This window comes from Pelodiscus sinensis, chromosome 8 (genome assembly GCF_052426305.1).
Source record: "Pelodiscus sinensis isolate ZL-2025 chromosome 8, ASM5242630v1, whole genome shotgun sequence".
NCBI classification, from domain to species: domain Eukaryota; kingdom Metazoa; phylum Chordata; order Testudines; family Trionychidae; genus Pelodiscus; species Pelodiscus sinensis.
Genome location: NC_143059.1, coordinates 12,917,476 through 12,923,475, shown reverse-complemented (window position 1 = coordinate 12,923,475; position 6,000 = coordinate 12,917,476). Strand labels below are relative to the sequence as shown.

Sequence of the window (6,000 nt, the reverse complement as noted above, 5' to 3'; positions counted from 1 at the left end):
TAACCCCTGAGCGGGAGCATGAAAGTATTTGCGCAAGAAGCACTGATTTTGTACATTACAAAGTCAGTGCTCTTGCGCAAATTCAAGCGGTCAGTGTAGACAGCTGGCAAGTTTTTGTGCAAAACCGAGTGCTTTTGCGCAAAATCTTGCCAGTCTAGATGCGCCCTATGAGTTTCCCAGAAAGGCAGGCTGCCTAAGCAAACCTGCTTTGCCTTCTGTTCTCACTCAGGCTATGTCTAGACTACACACGCCTTTTTCAAATGAGGCTTTTTTGAAAGACACTTTAGAAAAAGCCTCTTTTGAAAAAGAGCTTCTAGACTGCATTACGTGGATTGAAAAATTGTTCCGTTTTTTCGAAAAAGAGAGTCTAGACTACTGGATGCTCTTTAGAAAAAAAAGGCACCCAGAACCACTTCTGGCAGGGAATGGGAGGCAGCCTTTACTTCCCGGTGCTGCTGCATGCCCTTTGCAGAGACGCGTGCTTAAAGGGATCCCCCTGGACAGCTATTACTCCACTCCTGCTTCTGGGTTGCCTACCTCCTAGAGGGAAAGCAAAGCTGCTGCTATGCTTGCTCTGGTTGCCCTGCTTTCTTGGACACCACAGCAGTTTATTTTCTGAGTTTTTTTCTGCTTTTCACTGTCTTTTTGGCCATGGAGCCTGAGCTGTCCCTGAGCAGGCGATGGCCCCACGCTGCCATACTGAAGCTTCTGCTGCATCTTCATGACTCTGTCATGAATCTCCTGCCCCATATGGACCTGGACCAGACCTACGAGACATTTGTCCAGGATGCAGGAGCTCTGTTCTTGCCTCCCATCTTTTTTGGGGACAGGCAGATTTGGAGGCATGAGACAAGTTTGGACTGGTGGGACCGGCTCGTCATGAAGCTCTGGGACAATGACCACTGGCTCTGCAACTTTCAGATGCAGAAGGCCACATTCCTAGAGCTGTGTGCCTGGCTCGCCCTTGCTCTGGAACACCAGGACACCCACCTGCAGCCCTCCATCCCCCTGCAGAAGCGGGTCGCAATTGCCCTGTGGAAGCTGGCCACCCCCAACAGCTACCGCTCCATGGGACAGCAGTTTGCCGTGGAGAGGTCTACTGTCGGGGCCATTTTGATGGAGGTACATCACTGTTGGGGGACAGGCTCTGCTGAGTGGGGAGGTTGAGAAAGGGGGACTGTCAGGCAAGAGCAAGAGGGAGGAGGGGATGGAGTGTCACTTGGAGGCCACTTCTTGGCCACCCCTGCACTGATGCAGGAGAGGGGAGGTGTCCTGACAAGAGGAGGGGTGGATGCGGGGGGGAGGGCTCTCCTCCCAAGTGCTTAGGTAGCCTGTCTAACTCCCTGGTTTCTGTCTGTCTATTTGATTCTTGCTGCAGGTGGTGAGGGCCATCAATGTGGAACTGCTGAAGAGGCTCATCCATCTTGGGGACCCAGACAAGATCATTGTCGGGTTTGTCGCCCTTGGATTCCAGAACTGCAGAGGGGCCCTCAATGGTACAGACATCCCAATCAGTGCACCGCCCCATCAAGCAGCCCAATTTATAAACAGGAAGGGATACTATTCGATGGGGCTGCAGGCCTTGGTTGACCACCGGGGACACTTTATGGACATTTGTGTTGGGTGGTCGGGGCAGGCACATGATGCCCACATATTCCGGAATTCCTACCTGTACCGCAGGTTGCAGTTAGGAACATTTTTCCCCCGGTGGCACCTTGCACTCGGGGATGTGCAGATGCTAGTGTGCATAGTGGCCGATGTGGCCTACCCCCTGATGCCGTGGCTCATGAAGACCTAAACTGGCCACCTGGATGCGAGCAAGGAGCTTTTCAACATGCATCTTAGCCAGGCTCGCATCCAGGTGGAATGCGCCTTCGGCTGTCTGAAGGAAGGTTCCGTTGCCTCCTCACAAGGCTGGAGATGGGCGAATGCAAGATCCCGGAGGTGGTGGCTGCATGTTGCGCCCTCCATAACCTGGTGGAGAGGAAAGGGGAGGCCTTCTTGCCGGGGAGGGAGACAGGTGCTGATGGCGAGGACAGGCCGTTTCAGCAGCTCCAGATGGCTGCCATCTGCCAGGCTCACCAGGCTGGTGTCCAAATCCGAGAGGCCCGGAGGGAGAGATTCTCAGAAGAAGCCCACTGACTCTCCCCAGGGCCTCCCCCATGGTGGGTTTGGCCTGGCCCACCCCATCTTTCCCTCCACTACCCTCACCCTCTTCCCATAAAGAATACAAACACACCCGGTTTTCTTTGTAAACAGACATTGTTTTTTATTAGAAAGACTATCAGTAAGGAAAATGTGCTAACTGTGTAAAAAAACTTTCTCTTTTTGAAAACCTGGAGGGGGGAGGAGGCTCAAGTAGGCAGCTGCTTCCCGGATCTAAGAGTCCTGCAACCTTCTTGCATCCTGGCACTGGCACTGCCACAGCCTTGGGCTTGGGTGGAGCGAGAGCCAGTCCTGGCCTGGGCAGGAGCGGGGGAGGGGGGAGGAAAGGGGAGGGAGAAAAGGGGGCAGCTGTTGGGCCTGTGAGGCCTTGGGAGAAGGGGGAGCTGGGGAAGAAGTGGGGGCTGGGGGAGCAGGGTGCAGGAGGAGCGGTGTCCATGACAGGGGCAGGCAAGGCTAGGATCTCCCGCATAACGGCACAGATGGAAGTGCGCTGCTGGACCAGCTCATCCAGCAGCCTGTTGTGCCACTCGGCCTCTGCCTCCATCCTCTACTGAAGAGTCCTGTTGAGGTCCTGCAGGGCCACTACGTGCTCCTTCAGCATGTCAGTGTAGACACGCCAGTGTCTGCGGAAGCCACGTGTCTGGAATGGTGGTGGGGAAGGTGTGGAGGGTGGAGGGTCCAGCTGTGGAGGAAAAGAGGAGGAGACAATCAATGTCTGTGTGGACCCCCCGCTGTCCTCGAGGGCATGCCATCGCTGTCAGGGGCTCTCTTTTGGACAGGAGACTCAGGGGTGTTACATGTGACACCATGTGTGAGTTGGGCAGCAGCCTGAAGTCATCACAGGGGCCCCATAGTGGGACTAGATGGCCCCCCACACTGCCAACCTGCCTTGTGTGGCCCCTCAAAACATCCACCTGATGTTCCCTCCCCGATGTCCACAGATGCCTGGGAGGCCTCTGGGGTCTGGAGGACTGTCTCCTGGGGGAGGGTCCTTGCTGTCTCTTTCTCCTCCTCTCCTCCTCCGGGTTCAGCTCCCCCGTCCCTCCTTCCTGGTCATCGTCCCTCAGGGGTTGGTCCACAATATGGTGGGGTAACCCAGACTCCACCACATGCAGTGGAGTCTGGGCTTCCCCACCGCCCAGAATCTGCTCCAGGTTTGCATAATATGGGCAGCTCTGTGGGACTTCCCTGGAGCGGGAGCTCTGGTCTCGGGCCTTGGCATACCCCTGCCGCAGCTCTTTCACCTTGGCCCTCACTTGGTCCATGGTGCGGGGGTGATGCCCTTTGTTGGCCAGTCCCTGGGCCATGCACCCATAGCTGTCCATATTCCTGTGGTGCAACTGCAGGGCCTGCAGGGATTCTTCCTGGGACCAGAGCTCCAGGAGGTTTTTATTTCTGGCCCTGACCAGGCTGGTGCCTGCCTTTTGGTGCCCCTGGGTGGGTTCTTCTCACTGTCCCGAGAAGGACCGGGGGGCCTTGAGGCTGGGACATGGCTAAACCAGTGATCGGGCTGGCTTCTTGACGGCAATGCCTGTCTGGGTGCCTGTGCCTTTAAGAGGCTGCGGACAGGAGCCATAGAGGTTCTCAGCGTGTAAAGGATGGACTGTCCACCAGGGCTTCTTCCTGGAGGCCTTTTTTTTTTTTTGAAAGAACAGGCTCCCCACATCCACACACACCTTTTGTCGACAGATCTCTGTTGAAAATGGCATTCTTTCTCGTAAAATGAGATTTACCGCCGTCAACAAAATCACCACATTCTTTCGATTTACCCTCGACAGAACTTGGCGGCAATCTAGATGCAGGTACAGTTTTTTTTGAAAAAAGGCCACTTTTTTCGAAAAAACCCTGTAGTCTAGACACACCCTCAGAGGCTATCAACAGCACAACTGCCCATAGTTAAGTCACCACACAGGTTTTTAGAGCAAGCACATTTATTTAAAGGTAAAATCACTACTGAGGAGACCTATTAGGAATAATAAAAGAACATCCACACCTGCTGATAATCTTACCAGAGCTCAGCTTTCCTCCCATGCCCATAAAAGTTCTGATTGATGTCAGTCCTGCCAATCCTTGCCTAAGGACTGTGATCCTATCCTGTGCTGGATCAGAAAGCAAGTCAGTTTAAACTCAGGCTCTTTATCCAAAAGCCCTTCAAATGGAGTCCAGTTTGAACTAATCTAGGCGAGTCTTCTCAGGAGCTGGTCAGGTCTGGCCTTACCAAGAGGTGCCAGACTGTGTGTGTGTGTGGGGGGGGCATCACTAGGATTCAGAGTGTAGAAAATTGTGTCTGCTGGAGCAGGTGTGTGTGTGTGTGAATGGGGGCATCATTTGAGCTCCCTGCTTCAGGTGCTAAAATGTTGTGGGCTGGCCCTGGAGCTGGTACCTCTCTGGAGGTGATGAAACCTGAGTGAATTTACCTCAGCCCTTACTCTCAGTTCCTGGACGGGCTGTGGTCACTCTCCCGCATGGAATTAAACATTATCCTTGGCCCCACAATGATCCATAAGTTAATACAATATGATTTTCCAAAGATGCTGCTATATCTGTCACAGTTAGCGACAGATAAAAAATAGCTACCTAACGCATACCATTCTGTTTATTCACCATTGAAGACGAAAATGGAATGGTTTCCCAAAAAACTCAAACAAATGTTATCCCTATAAATAACAGCACTACCTATCATATAGAAAGAAAAGTTGTTGACAAAGGATATGCCATTATCTCCATTTGACAGGTGGGGAAACTGAGGCATAGAATGGCAAAGTGACTTGCCCGAGATCATCAGCAAACTAGTGCTGGAGGGATAAAACCCAGGTAAACCCAGTGCTCTAGTCACTAGTGTGCATCTCCTCCCCTTATGGCTTTCTGAGGAGCCAGCATACAATAGAAAATTGGTCAGAAAATAACTTGTTCCTGCCTAACGATAAAACATCGATCTTGTGGTAGGCTGACAACAGCTCACAGTAGTTATCAGAAACAGGGTTTCTTTCCAGAGGAGAGGCATGCCACTGCATGATCTAAGAATGGAACCGGATTTTCATTTTATGCGACGGCAACGCACAAGGGCCCTGTCTGAAAGGAGGGCCTCATTTTTAGTCTTCTCAGCAAGAAGGTAAAAGGAGAGATGGATGTGGAGCAGTACAAGGTACAAAAGGAGGTAGAGACCCTTTCTCACATCACGTCATTAGAGTAGGGGAGACAGGGTCCTTGTTCAGTCTGTACAGACAGAAGGGAAAGGAAAAGAAGCACAAGGCTAGTTACTCCCACCCTTACTTGTAACATCTGGGGATATGACCCTCATGCTGTTTTTACAGTGCTGGGACAATCCTTATCCCACTGAAGTTAGTAGGAATCTTTTTACTGACTTCTATGCAAGCAGATCTGGGTCCCCTGCTTTCAGTCCATTAAGCTTCCAGCTTAGCCTCACATTAATCAAAAGGCCCAAGCTTCTGATTATCTCACAGAGAACTGAGGAGGTTTCTGTGACTGAGATCATTATCAGCGTGGCGCAGCCTATGAAGGCCTCCAGAGAGATTTATTGGCTGTGTTGTGCTCCCGGAATATAATGCTCATGCTCTGTCTATGTATTTCACACTTGCTCCCATCAATACCTTAATCTTTCTGCTGTTCGGTTGATGGATATGACTTTAGGAAACGTGCTGCCGGTGGAGGGTGTTCCCGTTTATCGCAACATCTGAAGCAATCCTCCCTCAGCCAGACTCCCTGCTTTCACTCTGCCCATCTGCTAGCTGCCCAGAAAATCAAAGGGATGCTTGGAAGGAAGGAGAGAATCCTCTGAATCCCAAGTAATGGATTTTGTGACATCACATGAAA

The 6,000-nt window shown here is 51.9% G+C and overlaps 1 long non-coding RNA gene across 1 annotated transcript in view; it reads right to left on the bottom strand.

Annotated features, from left to right (window-relative positions):
- Positions 1-2,324: 2,324 nt before the first annotated feature.
- LOC142830374 (uncharacterized) overlaps positions 2,325-6,000 on the bottom strand; it is a 69,109-nt gene continuing 65,433 nt past the window's right edge. The window contains exon 3 of the long non-coding RNA XR_012905561.2: positions 2,325-2,848. This is a non-coding gene — a long non-coding RNA (uncharacterized LOC142830374). The remainder of the gene's footprint in view (positions 2,849-6,000) is intronic.